General features: G+C 34.2%; 1 pseudogene; it reads right to left on the minus strand.

Annotated features, from left to right (window-relative positions):
• Nucleotides 1-15,083: 15,083 nt before the first annotated feature.
• The window catches only part of LOC143537957 (L-type lectin-domain containing receptor kinase IX.1 pseudogene), a 60,492-nt pseudogene continuing 57,683 nt past the window's right edge, over nucleotides 15,084-17,892 (minus strand).

Below are 17,892 nucleotides of genomic sequence, written 5' to 3' on the forward strand. Positions count from 1 at the left end.
AAAAAAGAAATAAAGAAAAGTCACGTGGAGTCTATTTCAAGTTGTTTTAAATTCATCTTAATTTTTTAATTGTTTGATGCTAGTATACAGTGTGCACATATGAAGACTGGTCCACCATATTTACTTGAGTTCTTTCCAAGGCCCAAAAAGAATAATAACAATAATATGGATCCTTGTTAAATTAAAGAGGAGTTTTCTTGAACAGGAAGATATATAATTAAGGAAGGGGGAGCCATATATTATAAAAGGGGAGGTCGGTATTGTAACATCCTACTTTTGATTATGAGTTAATAAAATAAATTTCATTAATTTTATAATGTGTCGTGTATCGGTTTAAACAATAAACTATGAGATGGTGGGCTTGGACATTAGAAGATGGAATAAGAAATGGGATAGGCCTTAGGCCCATGGGCATAAGGGAGTATAAATACCCCTTAAACCCAAAACCTTTCCATTTTATCTCTACACCTACACCATAGCTAACACCATCAAAAACACACACAAACACTATCCTATAACCCGAGTCAAGATCCAAAGGCGAAAACCCGAGATTATTGGTGCTAGAACGTTGTAACGAACCTAAACTACATCAATACCAGCTCGTGTTTGTGAAACTGGCTCGTTTAAGGTACGTTTATTGTTAGAAATCGTTCATTTAGGTTCGGATTTGTTTAGAGGATCCTAGATCATGTTTGATTTTAGTAAAAACGAATCCAACGCAACATATATCACTGGAATTCGATAGAATTTGATGGATTAATTATAGGAAAAGCTAGCCGTATGTATATATGCTCAAATCGCACCCTTTAAACGCATATGTTTGGCCGATTGGATACCTAGGGTTTGTAGGCGAGAAGAATACGAATCCATTGATACCAATTTCATGTTGTTTCGTTGAGAATCGAAGGTTTAATCGTAGATCTGATGAGGTTTGACTGTTCTTGTTCTTATCAATTTTGACTTGACCCTAGAGTCAAAGATCTGGATAAGAACTGCTGATAGTTCGTTATGGTGGATCAATTCGTTACGCGTGCATAACGAATGGGACTCATTCGTGTGAATTGATAACGAATGGACCTTTAATTCGTTAGCTGCCCATTCGTTATATTAAGATGACGAATCAGGCCACATTAAAGATAACGAACTAGAGTAATGAATCAGCTAGCGAATCAGATCAGGAAAGGTAACGAACTAATCTAACGAATCAGATGGTGATACGATGACGAATCAAGGATAACGAATCGGAATGAAAAGTAACGAATTAGATAACGAATTAGGCTTAATTCGTTATGGCGAAGGAGATAGCGAATTAATTAATGATTTAAAATCTTAATGAAAAATGTGTTAAGACAGTTAATGGAAATAAAATTTTTCTAGGGGATCTGCCCCTTGGACCCCTCTAGGGGCTGCCGCCCCTAGAACCCCGCTGCCAGGGGCGCTGCTCCCGGACCCCCGTTCGTTGAGGGTAATAATTAAACTAGAAAGACAATATGGTAGTGATAGTAATTGATACGTGTAACTGTTATACAGTTAGTCGTGCACAGCTAAAGAAAGGGATTACCATTAACGGTGAACGTAACCGCATTCAGGTAAGTTTCTAGCCCCACTTCCTTGTTATGTTTTCGGGGCTTTGTGCATACTCGATGTGATTTGTTAATACACTTACCTTAAATGGTAAGTGTATGTCTTATATGATTTATGTATGAATGAATGCTTGATGATGCATGAACGATCTTCGGATATTGCGTGTATCGTCAAGGGATAGTTTAAAGATATGCTCGATATATATATGTATGATATACAAATTATGTATGTGCTATGGAAGTTATAATTAAGAATGTATAGAAAGGTATGGAAGGTATGGTTAGAAAGGGAACGGACCCTAATAATATGCGCGAATGTAGGGTACGGACTCTAATAATATCCGCGAATGTAGGGAACGGACCCTAATAATATCCGCGAATGTAGGGAACAGGCCCTAATAATATCTACGAATGACCTAGGACGAGGTATATGTATATTTGTATGTATAAAAGGAAAGAAAGAAGGTATGATAGTATGAACGTACGAAGGAAGGTAAAGAACTATGTATGTATATTTACTTTCAGGTACGTGTATATGAATGTGTAAAGACGTATTGTACGTTACCTGATTAACTAGAACTCACTCAGCGTAGCTGACTTTTAGTATGCATGCAGGTGAGTAGAATGAGGCAGCTGGCTTGAGCGGGGCACATGGCAGAAGAATAAGAGTCTGGCATCTGAAGACTTATTATGTTATGTTTTGATTTTTGAAAGACAAGATGGTTGTTTTAAGACAAGTTATGACTTATTATTGTGATGTTATGAAAGTTTTAATATTCCGCGTATGTTTTTATTAACTCTGATGATTAGATCTATGTTGATGAGTAAATCCAACGTCCAATGTGAGGCACCGGTAACAAGGCCTTACAGGCATATTTTTTGAGACATAACCCTACGCACAAAAAAAAGAGTCAACGAACAGAGGTTTTGACAGGGTTTTGTCGCAAGAAGAGAAGAAGAAAATAAAGAAGAAAGCCTTTGGTTCAAGTGGAGATCGTTCGGGTTCAACACCTACTCAACCAAGCATCATTACTATTCAGTTTGAATTTAATATTTTAATCATGAGCTTGGTTGTTGCACTTAATTATTTTAGTTTCTTTGATTTTAATATGCTAGGCTAAACTTATTAGACTGCCTAGGCTTGTGATGAACCTTTGTTTGGTTTGATTTTGATTGGTATTATTTTCGTTATGAATTTTATGTTTTAAGTAAATTGTTGAGTTTGATAAAATTGATGCGTATGATTACTTGGTTTTATTTATTTAGATTTATTGTTTCACATTACCCTTGTTGATTGTTTCATAGGATAAGGTTTTGTTAGGTCATTTACTGTGTGTTCTTGACTAGTTTATGATTGATATCGATTAAGATTATAGAAACAATAAAACTAATTAAATAGATAAAAGTGAACTGCCAGCCTAGAAAGTCAGGTGATAGGCTATTGATAGATCTTTGTTGGTCAGGATTGCTAGATTTAGTTCTTCGTTAGGAGTCTGTCTAGGTTTGATTGTCAGCTTAGTCTATTAAGTTAACTGAGTCTGCTTTGCTATCTTTGAATTCCGCGCTGTAAGGTAGGTTTTCGTCATAAAGATACTTAAACATAAATTATTAAATAATCGTAAGGAAGTTTAATCCATAAAACTGGTGTGTCTTAAAACTTTTTAGAAATCCATATGCGTCTTCTTGAAGTTCAAGGGTCCTGTTCGGGTTTTCTGTCAAGGGTCTATTGTAAGGCCCCGTTACCGGTAGCCCTACTTTCGTGTTGGATTTACTCATAAACGCAGTTCTAAATATCAGAGTTAACTAAAACATTCGCGGAACATTAAAAACTTTCATAAAACATTTCGTAACAATCCAAAACTTGTCTTAAACAAACAACTTGTCTTTCAAAAACAAAGTAATTAAAACATATCACGTCTTGAGCCTTCTGATGCCAGCCTCTTATTCAATGCCACGTGTCTCCTCAAGCGAGCTGCCTCATCCTACTCACCTGCGTGCATACTAAAAGTCAGCTACGCTGAGTGAGTTCTAGTTAATCATACATTATACAATACACACAAACTTATATTCTTTCATTCATACTTTCATACTTTCTTTTGTACTAACTTGCTTTCATATCTTACGTTATAAAGAGCATTACGCCCTACATTCCTCGAGTATTATTAGGGCTCGGTACCCTCCTTCCTCGAGTATTATTAGGGTTCAGTACCCTCCTTCCTCGAGTATTATTAGGGCTCGATACCCTCCTTCCTTGAGTATTATTAGGGCTCGGTACCCTCTTTCCTCGAATATTAGTAGGGTTCGGTTCCCTAGTTCTCGAATATTAGTAGGGTTCGATTCCCTCTTCGTTACCATACAACCATACATCGTACCTCGAGTATTATTAGGACTCGGTACCCTTTTCGTATCCATACAACCATACCTTTCCTTCTTTTATTAACTTTATCACGTTCATACACATAAGCATACGTATCATACCTTCCTTATACATAGCATTACAACCTGACAGTACGTGTAATATCCGAAGATCGTTCACGTACCATCAAGCAATCATTCATACATTTCACATCATTCACATAAGGCATACACTTATCACTTAGGATAAGCGTATTAACAAACATGTAGAGTATGCACACAGCCCCGAAAACATAACACATACATGGGGCTAGAACTCACCTGAACACGGTTACGTTCACCGTTAATTGTTATTCCCTTCTTGAGCTGTGCACGAATAACTGTATAACAATACACGTATCAATCATCTATCGCTATCTATATTGTGTTTCTAGTTCAATTATAACCCACAACGAACGGGGGTCCGGGGGCAGCGTCCCTGGCAGCGGGGTTCTAGGGGCAGCAGCCCCTAGCAGGGTCCAAGGGGCAGAGCCCCTGGCTGGGGTCGAGCTTAACTTTTGGCGAACTTAACTTTTGGCGAACTTAATATTAAGCGAATTTATCATTCAGCGAAGTTAACTTGGCGAACTTATCATTAGGCGAACTTGGCATCAGCGAACTTGACCAGTGGCGAATTTAACTTGGCGAAGTTAAACCTTAGGCGAATTTACATTGCAGGCGAAGTTGCCTACTGGCGAACTTGGCTTGCAGTGAACTTGGCTTGCATCGAACTTAGCGTGCAGGCGAAGTTGGCTTGCAGGCGAAGTTGGCTTGCAGGCGAAGTTGCTCAGCAGCAGATCCTGTTCGTTAACCCCTTACTCATATCCGTTTCGTCGTGAAACCTTGGAGATGATAGTAACCAAACCCGTAAACGTTCTCATGTTCATTTTCGGATAAAACTTGACCCAAAAGCGCATAAAGTTTGGACCTTTAAACGTTCAAGACTATATCTTTCCATTTAATCGATTGGCACAGGTTTAAGGGTTCATTAGTTTCATTTTAGCATCAATTTTACAACTTTACATTTCGTTTACCCCTGATCTATTCTCGTTCTAAGTTTCAAGGCTAAACGTTTATAAAAACGTAAACTTTAGGATCAAAACATACCTTTTATACGTTCGGTTGGTCGCGTTTTGCTTGGTTATCTTGTATCTAGCTCGTATATGAGAGATCTATTGCTATTCTATGTTAGTTGGTCGTTTCACCCGCTTCCTCTCTCTCGGCCGTAAATAGTAATAAGGAAGTGTGTGTGTGTTTTTGAGTGTGTAGAGATTAGGATGGATATAAATGAGGGTTTAGGGTTTTAGGTTGGTTTAAGAGGGTATTATACCTCTTGAAACCCATGGACCTAAAGCCCATTACCACTTAATCCACCTTAATTAATCTAAGTCCATGATCCGTTCTTTACTCGATATTAATTAATTAATGACGCGAAATCACTAAACGTAACTTTCTTTATTTAACATTATAATATTTAGGATGTTACATCTATTTTACGATCCCAGTCCCATAACTTAAGTTTCCCACTTAATTAATAACTGTAACTTTGGGGATTCTAGCCTAGGTAGTTGCTTTTATCATCTGAATTAACCTAAGCGTTTAATTGTTTAATGGTTTAAAGTAATTAGGTTAAGTTTATTATTAATTAATTAATTAGTTTTAAGGTTATGATTATGTTTTATTATTATTATATTAATTAGGTTTAGTTAATTAATAATTAGTTTAAAAAACCCCCTCAAACAATATTATTAAATAGTCGTGTCGGTAAGTCGAGTCTAATTAGCTAATATACGTAATTTAAAGAGTCTTGTGGGTTCGATATCCGGACTTACTTAGCAATACTAAAGTCGATTGGTTCACTTGCCGGTTAGTAGTTTAGAGAGTCTAGAGTATTACTTAGTGTCTAGATTAGCGTAATTTAGTTAATAATTATTAGACTACTTTTAGCACATCAAAGGGCATTTATGACACAATTAGACATTTTACTTTTTCAATAATTCTTAAAACGGACTTTTTTCCATATTTTTCAAACGTTTGCGTACTACATATAATTATTTTTAACTTTTATTATATTTTTCATTCGTAGAGAAAGTTTATGTCTCAAATTCCTATGGCTAAGCTGTCAGTCGTGTGTTTATCTATGATTATTTGTTTGAAATTGAAGATTACAAAAAACGGTATCATAAAAAACTATGATACTCATTAATTTACACACACACACACATATTGTTTATATTTTTTTGTCAAATTAGTTGTGACATTCGTCAATTTCGGGTCTCGATTCGTATCCGTTTTGTAAACTTTATTGATGTAAACCGACCCGTTTTGTAAACTGAAACCTTGGATATAATCAAAATGATGTATTTTATGTTGAAATATTGTTTTACACTTGTTGAGTCTTGAAAACATTCATTTCGTCTTTAAAACGCTTAAAAATCACTTAAAACGAACTTCGGGGCCAAAACTACCTTTTTTGAAAATATTGAAAAGCTGATGAACAACCCCATCGCGCTACGCGATGGGGGATGGGTGTTGTGGTCGCGGGGTGCGACGGTCCCTGCAGACCTGCACTCGTTTTTGTTGTTTTGTGTTCGTTTTTGACCCTTTTTGCATGAAAAATCTTGATATAAACACCCATCTTTGACCCAAATCCTTCCCCTATATATACACACACCCTTTCCCCCTCATTTACACCTGCTACAACTCCAATTTCTCTCCCAAATTCAAAGATCTTAAGGTTATTTTCATTGTGTTCTTGAAGGTTTGACTTCCAAAAGTCAACCTGAGTTTAATCTTTAATTCTAACTTGTTAATCTAACATTACTAACACTTGAATATGGTGGTACAACGTATATATAATATCACGCCCTTTGTTCCCTTCGGTGGTTACTTCTCCGGTTCCGGCCGGTGAGATTTCGGGCCTTGTAAGGCAAGGCTTCATGGAGGACTTCGTATTCTTGATATATGAAAACTTATATAACTTGTTTATACATATTATTTATGCTTAACTTCTGCTCATTTTAGTTTATTTACCTTATTTACAAGTTCCATGGTTATGGGTTTAAGAGTCTATGCTTCGGTTCGACCGCAAATAGCTGTAAACCGGAAACCGAACTTTTGCTTACTAGTTTGGTTAAAAATAGTTGTTTAAACATGTTTAATGTTAGACTTGAGTTTCTAAAATCATTTTTACAAGTTATTTGATATTAAGCATGTGGAATCCATCTATGAACTCGTTAGGAGATGGAAACTGAACCAAACCGAAACTTTTGCTTAAAAGATTTGTTGTTAACTTTTTAGTTGTAAAACTTAAATATTTTTCATTTATAAATTATTCTACAAGATCTATGATATTTGGGCATGTGGAGACCATCAAGGAACATATTGTGAGATGGAAACCGAACCAATCCGATTTTTTACTCGCTTAAGACACACAAGTGTGTTTTTAGCCATCAAGACTTGTACATCTCTTTAAAAAGAGTTTACAAACTGATTTTAATTATTTTCTTAAGTACTTGGAAATGTTGGATCCAACTTGGTCTCATAACATAGTTGGACCAATAAAACCGAACACTCTCTTAACGTACGTTGTTAGTTCTAAAACAATAGATCCACATACTTGGTTAACGCCCTGTTCTTGAGTTTTTTTAAAGGAGGAAAAGGAAAGGAAAACTAAGGATAGTTAAAAAATGGGTTTTCTGGAGTTTTTTTTAGGATAGAAAGGAAAGGAGTAGAAGAAGTTAGGAAGGATTAAATTAATGTATTTTCCCAATAAGTTATCCTCCCAAAAATGGGATGATTACTAAGGATAACTATTTTTTAACATAGTTATCCTTTCCTTTTTCTCTAATTTTCTTCCAACTCAAGAACACACCTAATTAAAAAAAATTTCCTTTCCTTTCCTTTCTTATCATTCCCTCTCCTTTCCTTTTCTTTCCTTGGTTAAAAAACACAAGAACAAGGCGTAAGTGTTATTATGTTTTAATGAGTTATCTCATAATAATTAATATTTTGGAAGGTTGACTTTGGGTTTGACCATTTGTCAAGACCCGAACCGACAACCCGAACACTCGTTAAAAACCCGTTTTAGTATCTTTGTCCCAATGGAACTTGCATTTTAGCATTTTTCCCACCTTATTACTTAACATTGGTTAAGTAAATATTAAGGTTAGATACTTTAACCCGGTTTTGAGCAAACTCACATTTTTAAAGGGTTATTATTATAAATTCTTAAATAGTTACATTTTAAACCTCGAACCTTAAATTGTTTAGTTTTTGCAACAATTATTTTATTTAAAGATCTTCAAGACAACCTTTCTAAATCCAAGACTTCTTTTATTTTAGGCTTCATACGTTAACTCGTCGTTCCGGAAAATCTCCAAATAATCAATCTTTCAAGTTTATTACTTGAACGTGAGTACATTCGTCCCCCGTTTTCCATCTTTTGTTTTGGGGGTGACACTTCATACTTATTCAAATTAAATGCTTTATATTTGAGTCTTAAACCACAAACGTTATTGTATACTTTACTTAAATAAATGCTCGATTTGGTGTTCTATGCTTACATGATTATATGCTTATGTGTTTACCACTTTTGGAGAGTTGAATCATAAATCCGTGAACTATATGGTATTGTCTTATAGCACGGTGTCGTTAATGTATTCTTATTAACGACCTCATGAAATCCAAATCTATTTGGTATTCTCTTATAGACGGTGCCGCTAATGTATTCTTATTAGCGACCTCATATTATCCAAATTATTGTTATTTATTTGTGGTTTTGTATACAAGATTGTGGCGTTTCTTACTATATACATATTGTCCAAACTTATGAATTGCTCACCAACCTTTGTGTTGATAAACTTTATTTTATGAAATGTTACAAGTTTGCATCTAGGTTGATTATGGAGTTCGGTGAAGAAAACGTCACAAATACCGTTAGGATATTAGCAAAAATGAACAATATTTGATTTGCTATATTTTGTTGTATTTAACTTATAGATATTTGGTTATGTAACATTTTCGATGTTGTGAAATGAAATGAGTTTGTTAAATATTGTCGCTTTAAATAGTGTCATGCGCTTATGGGAAATCGTTGAACCCCGGCATATTCCGCGGCCTTTGGTCAGGGTGTGACATTAGTTATGCAAAATGTGTATAAGACAATACATTTTTATGTTGATTTCATTAGAGTATTATGTTTTAATTAACATGTGTTATTGGTACTCATGGTATAATTTATAAACATGTTTAAAATTTTCATTTATCTCTGATTGTCTTTGTATGTTTTTGTATTTGAATTAAAATAACAATGCTACGTCATGTAATTAATGTAAAATGATGTTTTTTTTAATTTGACATCTACATTTCTTTAAAATTATAATAGATACATATATATGATTTTATAGTTTTCAATATCATCAAACTTTACATTTTATTTATGTGTAAATGTAAATAATGTCTAAATTTCAAGATTTATGCCTTAAATAAAACCCACATATTTCCGACAACCAATTCTAAATATTCTAAATATATATGTTTGAATCCACATTGCAAATTATTATCATTATAATTTGTGGTTTGAATTAGCAAGTAACTAATGTAACCACAAAACATCTTTGTTTCTATTCGTTTGCTTTCTATGGTAATAATGAAGTTATTTTCCGTCCGATAACTATTTTCTGTTTAATATTACAGTATGACCGGGTAATATTATCATTTTATTTATAAATGCAACATTTGCATGGTAACTATTTGTTAGTCTTTGTATATTTTTGTATTTGATTCAAATAAGTTATGATGTTTTATAATTCATGTAAAATTATTATTTATTTATAGATACAACATTTGCAGTTCATTAAATTTATATAATGTTATGTATATATTATATTTTTAAATATGTTTCACCCGTGTGTAACACATGTATTATCCTATTATTAAATATGTTATGATTTTAAATATATGGTGTATATTTAATTAGGATGCTATTTTTTTTTATTTTCAGGTGTTGAAGCAAAATTAGTTTCTTTTAATAGAATGTTGAAGAACTTGATGGTGGGTTAATATGAAAGAACAAGGTTAGTCTTTGTGAATGTTTTTTTTTATTCAGTGTACATTAAGTTATTTTAACTTTGAACTTTCAATATCTAGACAATCTAAATGTTTAACTTTTTAGTCAAAAACTTGTGTATCATATTTGTGTTGCTTGAATATGTTATGTATATTTATTAGGTTTGTTGATATGTTTATTCACCCGTGTAATTAAAAATCGAAGAAGTTGATGGTGGGCTAATATGATGATAACATGTTCATGTCTTCGTTTGATTTTTTTAATTTAGGTGTATAGTGTAACATCCTGCTTTTGTCAAGAATTAATAAAATAATTTTGTATTTTATATTGTGTCGTTTATCAGTTTAGATAATAACTGTACACGGTTGGGCTTGGACTTTAGAAGATGGAATAAAAGATGGAATGGGCCTTAGGTCCATGGGCTTAAGGAGTATAAATACCCCTTAAACCATAATCCTTTCCATTTTATCCATCTCTACACCATAGCCTACACCTTAGAAAACACACACAAACACTATCGTTTAACCCGAACCAAGATCCGAAGGCGAAAACCCAAGCTTGTTGGTGCTAGATCGTCGTGAAGAACCAAAACAACATCAAAGACCAGCTCGTGTTCCTAGTTTGACTCGCTTAAGGTACGTTTATAACTAGAAATCGTTCCTTTAGATCCCGATTCATTTAGGTAGCCTTAGATCTGTATGCATATGATAAAAACGAGCCTAACAAAACAAACCTCACTGAAATCCATTACAGTTTGATAGGTTAATTGTTAGTATGAAAAACCCGTATGTATATACCTAAATCGCACCATGTAAACTCAGATATTTGGATGATTGGACCCTTGGGGTTTGTAGGCGCTGCTTAAACGATTCCAATGATACCTAAATCATGATATTTTGTTAAGAAATGAACGTTTAATGGCAGATCAGATATAGTTTGACTGTTCTTGTTCTTATCGATTTTGAGTTTGACCCTAGAGTCAAAGATCTGGATAAGAACTGTTGATAGTTCGTTATGGTGGATCAATTCGTTAAGCGTGCATAACGAATGGGACTCATTCGTGTGAATTGATAATGAATCAGCCCTTAATTCGTTAATCACCCATTCGTTAAATAAGATAACGAATCTGGTGATTCGTTATAGGCTCATTCGTTAAATAAGATAACGAATCTGGTGATTCGTTATAGGCTCATTCGCTATGCTGAGACAACGAATCAAGTCTTGAGATAACGAATCAGATGGTAATAAGGAACGAATCTGGATAACGAACCAAGGAAGATTATATAACGAATTAGACAGTGTTGTGATAACGAATTAGGCTTAATTCGTTATAGCAAACAAGTGGGCAAATTAAATAATAATTTAAAATCGTAGTGGAAAATGTGATAAGACAGTGTTGTGATAACGAATTAGGCTTAATTCGTTATAGCAAACAGCTCAACCCCAGCCAGGGGCTCTGTCCCTTGGACCCTGCTAGGGGCTGCCGCCCCTAGACCCCGCCGCCAGGGGCGCTGCCCCCGAACCCCCGTTAGTTGTGGATTATATAAAGATAGAAATACGATATGAGTAGTAATAGTTAATTAATAAGTGTAATTGATATACAGTTAGCCGTGCTCAATTAAAGAAAGGGATTACTATTAACGGTGAACGCAACCGCATCCAGGCGAGTTTCTAGCCCCATTTCCTTGTTATGTTTTCGGGGCTGTGTGCATACTCGATGTGATAGTTAATACACTTACCTTAAAATGGTAAGTGTATGTCATGTATGATTTATATGTTAATTATGTATATCTTGAATGTGATCGAAATCTTGTCAGTACGTGAACGATCTTCGGATATTGCACGTATTGACAAGGGAAGTATGTATGAGATAGATGGATGCGTATGATAGATATATGTATGAATGTGTATGAAAGAGTAAAGAATGTTATGTATGTTACGAGTACGTAAAGACAGAGTGTACGAAGATGAAGAAGTAAGGGATCAGACCCTAATAATATCTGAGATAGAGAAGAAAGGGATCAGACCCTAATAATATCTGAGATAGAGAAGTAAAGAGGGATCAGACCCTAATAATATCTGAGATAGACAAGAAAGGGATCAGACCCTAACAATATCTGAGATAGACAAAGGAAAGAATGATCAGACCCTAATAATATCTGAGATAGAAAAGGAAGGGATCAGACCCTAATAATATCTGAGATAGAAAAGGAAGGGATCAGACCCTAATAATATTTGAGATAGAATGGACAGTAAATATATAGTATGAAAGTAATAAAGTATGTACGTATGTATGTATGAAGTTATGTAATGAAAGTAAAATAGTAACGTAATTATTATGTGTCTTCAGATGCATAATGGAAGGTAAGTGTACGTATTGTATGTTATGTGATTAACTAGAACTCACTCAGCGTAGCTGACTTTTAGTATGCACGCAGGTGAGTAGAATGAGGCAGTTGGCTTGAGCGGGGACACATGGCGGTAGAATAAAGAAGCTAACATCTGAAGATCTATTTTTTATGTTTTGAACTAAAAGACATGTTTAAGTTATGTTTTAAAGACAAGGTTATGAATGTTTGTAATGACTATTGATGTTTTATGTTATTCCGCGAAAGTTTTAATTAACTCTGATATTTAGAACTATGTTTATAAATAAATCCAACAGCAAATGTAGGGCACCGGTAACGGGGCCTTACATATAGTAAGTTTGTGTAAGTATTAAGTTTTTATGTACACAATCTAAATGTTTATTATTTTGGTTACAAACTTATGTTAAATATTTGTGTTGGTTTAATATGTTAGTTATGAAATTTTATGGTTGTCTATATTTGTATGGTTGTTTCTATGTTTTCAACCCATGTGTAACATGGGCTACTATTATAGAAATATATTGGTGGGTTAGATACTTTTACATAAATGAATTTCTGATCATCTATGTCTATTCAAGTTAGCCGATAATCTTCATATCAAGTTGAGTAAGTTGTGTTATTGTTGTTTCCTGTGTAATATTTCTAATTTTCATGTCTTTAATATCTCTGTAAATACCAAATATAAATAACCTACAATTGTCACTAAAGTTAATAATACTTGGTTTCCCGGTTTTCAAATTTTTCTGTTTTGTGTATTAAAATCCTTCAGTAAGTCAGCAAAATCAAAACATCATGCTTTATAAAATTCTGTTTTTATATTTATGTTGTTCATCTTTTTCTTATACTAACCATATTATATTCTATTATAGATGTCTTCAAAATTAAAGAAAAGGTAATTTTTGGTCAATCAACGTCTTCCAATAGGAGGGGCAATTCAAATAGTTAGTCATTTTAATATTTTTTAGTTACCCTTTAAAATGTTTTTAAGAGTGCCTTTTTTTTGTAAACGTGCAGCCTCAACGCCAAAAGAACTACTTACTAACATTTTGAACGGTAACATTTTATTTTAAAGTATAATTTGTTTATTAACTAAAATATAGAGAATAAAAATTAATATGTTATTAACTAAAAATTAGGCACTTGTAACAGAAAATTATAAACGACTTTTAATATATTTATTATTAACCACATTATACCTTTTTAATAAGCAAATTTTTAATAACACTGAATGTATGTTTACACATTTCTTTTTTCTATTTTTTTTATAAATGATACAAAACATAACTTTCAGTTATCCAATATTATTTTATTTTCTTAAAACCAATTAAAATATATGTTTTAATTAAGATGTGTATCCGAATCATTTTATGTTATTTAAAGGCTCAAAGATATTTCTCCATTATTTTTTACTTATATTTGGTTAACTCAATTTATATTGTTTCCAAAAATTGCATCAAAATTCACAAATTTAGTTGTGGTCCATATAAAAAAAACAGTTATTTGGTTTTCTAAGTAAGATCATACCAATTATTTTTTTATATTTTAATTTGAACTAAAATTTTCATAAACACATTATGCTAAATAAAATCAAAAAGAACAAAACTATTTTGACTCATAGATCTGGTTCTAAAAGTCGGTGTGCCAACAATGTTACTAAGGAATATGGATCAGAAGAACGGTTTGTGTGATGGAACTAGATTGCGAGTAATTGATTTGGGTAGGCGTTTTGTTGTAGTAAAATTTATTTCAGGTACTAATACTGGTTTTCTCACTTATATAATTCGTTGTGGTTTAACACCTTCATATAAGAAACTTTCGTTTAAATTGAAGAGAATATAGTTCTTTCCAGTTGTACTCTGTTTAGTAATGACCATTAACAAAAGTGAAGGTCAATCTCTAACAAGAGTTGACATATATCTCAGAGACCCGGTGTTTACACATAGACAACTCTATGTAGTTTTATCAAGAGCGAAGAGTGGTGTTAAAATTCTTATATTAAAAAATGAAGACAAAGTTACAAATAAAGAATAAATATGTTTATAAGGAAATCTTTTTAGTAGCTTATGAATTTTACATTTTTAACTTTTGATTATGTTTTCAAATATTGTAATTTGAATGTTGTTTGGGTTTATCATTGTATTTCACAATCATTGGCTTTCGTACCAATATTATTTACAACTTAAAGTATGTTGCCGTCCTGAATAACATATAACAACTTATGTTGTTCTTTCAAATGATATGAATTTGTTCTAAAATTTAAATATTTACACCCGTATCATACACGGGTTAATAACCTAGTTAATCATTAAAGAGAATTGATTGTAGATTATTTTAATTTAATTTTGATTTATTTTATTCACATGAAAATTAGAGAAGTGGTCGATATAGATGGAAAGTTTAGGAAACCACCAATAGGAATAAGTCAAGTTTACTTAAAGTCTATTGGTTTAATAGTATAATTAGATGCACAAATCTACAGATTTTTGCAACCACGTGGCATGTTCTAATTTGTTAAAACTGAAAAAAAGTTCCCTCGCCAAGATCTTACAATATAAGGTCAAAATTGCGAGATTCTTGTGACATATACAAAAAGTATAAATCTCGCAATGCATGACGCAGAAAGAAAACAAGAAAAGTAAACAAAGAAGAAATTCTCACAAAAAAGATACAACAATGAATACTTAAACCATCGCCCAAGGTGCCTTTCTATAGGAAATTCTAAATTTGATATGTATCCAAATTTAAATTTACAAGCTGGTAATTAAATGTTAAAATTAAAGACTTAAAAACGTGTGAATCATTGTTTACAAGATAAAAAAAGAAAGAACAAAAGAAAAGAAAAGGCTAAATACTAGGGAAAGTCTTTATCGGCTAAATCAGGGGTTTAGGTGATGGATTTTGGGTCTGAAAAATGGGCCAAATCACTTAAGCCGCATAATCTGATTCAACAAGACCTTGCATTCGCTGCATATGGGTCTCGTAACTCCACCCTTAACACATCTTATGCTCATAACTGGTAGACTTTTCCGTAGTTGGTTAACCGTATATAGCGAATATTAAATTCTAGTTTTCAGGTTCTCGCATTGAGTGAGCCAACAAGTTTCACTGACATGAAGGCCCTGGTCTATTGGCAATCTCAAATCATAAATTCATAGCTTTTTTTTTCTGTAGCGTGGTACGTTATGAATGAAGTGGTTTCACCAAAACTATAAAATTTTCATCTAAAACTTTTTTAATGTTGGGGCTTCCAACCCCAAAGGTTAAAGAAAACATATAAATAAAGGTATTCAACAACCATATAAATAAGATGAAGATGCTGGCAATTCCACATTAGAGCCCCCATATAACAATGGCATGTGTGTTGTTGAGTAAGACGCTATTGGCATCTTTGAAGGCAGTATAGGGAGGGATGCTTCGGAGTTTAGTACTTGAATCGCTTGTCTCATTGATGGGCGAAGTTTTGGGTCAGGATGTACGCACCATAACTCAATGATTACTAAAGGCTTGACTTCAACTTCGTCAAATTCTAACCCTAGACGTGGATCAACTGCTTCGAAAATGGACCCAGCCCCATAGAGCTCCCAAACCCATTCCGGTAACCATATTTTCTTTTCATGAGCGTTGTAGTCGATGGCTTTTCTCCCACATACTATTTCTAATGCAACAACGCCGAAGCTAAACACATCTGTTTCTTTGCTTGCCTTGCTTGTCACTACAGATTCAGGAGCCATATAACCCAAGGTGCTGACCAAAAGTGTTGTCTGGGAGCCTTTCTCATGGTCAACCAACTTGGCTAACCCAAAATCACCAAGCTTTGCATTGAAATTTGAGTGCAACATCACATTACTAGATTTGATATCTCTATGCAAAACGCACTGCTCCCAGTCTTCATGTAGATATAATAAAGCGGAAGCCAAACCGGTAACAATTTTGTACCTTGTTCCCCATGTCAACAAGCTCTTTCCCTTGAAAAGATGTGAGTCTAAGCTTCCGTTTTCCATATACTCGTAAACAAGCAGAAGTTCTCCTTTCTCATGGCACCAACCGATGAGTTGCACTAGATTTTTGTGCCTCAGCCGACTAATGATCCTGACTTCCGATGCATACTCTTTAATTCCTTGTTTGGAAGTCTTTGACACCATTTTGACTGCTACATATGAGTTCAAATCTTTCAAAAACCCTTTATAGACTCCTCCAAAACCTCCTTGTCCAAGCTTCTCTTTCTCTGCAAAGTCGGTGGTTGCCTGAGTTAATTCAAGGTAAGAGAATCTTCTAGGACCGGTGGCGCCCATCTCAAATTCATGGTTCATTTCCATAGAAAATCCAACTTCCTCCACTTCATCACCATGTTTTTTCTTTTGCCTCCATAAGATTAGTGCAAGAATAACAAAAAGAGTGATTAGAACCAATACTCCAGCAATCAATCCCACCACAAGCCCAGTCTTGTTTCCTGACCCGTTGTTTTTATCAACTTGTATATCATTACCGTCGAACATCCAAGATTTTATAGTGTTTCGATCAAGCAACTCAACACTTGTAGCTGCGAACCCGAAAACAACCCATTCAGGCAACTCATGCTGGAGATTAATTGGGTATATTATTGCACCTTCTTCCAGACAATATATCGCGGAGGAAACCAGCGAAGGAAACAATAAGAGTTTTGGTAGCCGAAAAATATTGAATCCACACTAGACACTCGCTTCCGGTTGACATGCATTTAAGCGCCCTTGTTTGCTTAAGAGAAGTGCGGGAGTTAAAGTTGAGACCGACATGATCACAATTGGAACTGTTTTCCCAAGCGTTGCAATGAGTATCAAACTCCACCCAAACATGCAGAACAATGCTATCATCGGCTGTTGTATCTGACTGATCAGGAGTCATAGCACCATGTATTGAAGAACTATCCTGAGCAAGGAAGAAAATGAAGCCATAATCTTGACGGTGTTGTTTAGCTGGGTCATATAACTTTATGAATGAGAAGCTGGTAGTAAAGCCGGCCAGCTCACCAGAGCTATTATCCCAAAGATGAAGCGGTTCGGTGTATGTCACTCGCCCAACGACCGTGCCACTTTTATTTTCTGGGGTTACTTGAATTGCATCTTCAGAGATATAAGCTCCGCCATCAAATAAGAACATGTCCTTATCTTTTGGATTGATGTTTTTTAAATCGAAAGAAATGGATACTGCATAAGGAATTAAGATAAGAAGGAAGCACGCTAAGATGGTCGATTTAGCGAAATTTGGGTGGTTGGTTGCCCTTGGCAACTAGCATGGATCTGAACCAGAGACGTTATAATCGACGTTATAAGGACGAAGTTTTAAGTAGATTTTTCTAAGTAGATTAGTCAGGCAATATGTAAAAAATGCAGCCACTTATATGGACTTAATTGGTCATACCCTTTATTCATCAAGATAATTTCTATGCGATCACACTTTTTCCATATCATCTTTTCCCATCATTTTCATTTTACAATGG

Source organism: Bidens hawaiensis, unplaced genomic scaffold (genome assembly GCF_021521415.1).
Source record: "Bidens hawaiensis isolate Kalapana, Puna unplaced genomic scaffold, B.hawaiensis_p1.1 tig00011438_1, whole genome shotgun sequence".
NCBI classification, from domain to species: domain Eukaryota; kingdom Viridiplantae; phylum Streptophyta; class Magnoliopsida; order Asterales; family Asteraceae; genus Bidens; species Bidens hawaiensis.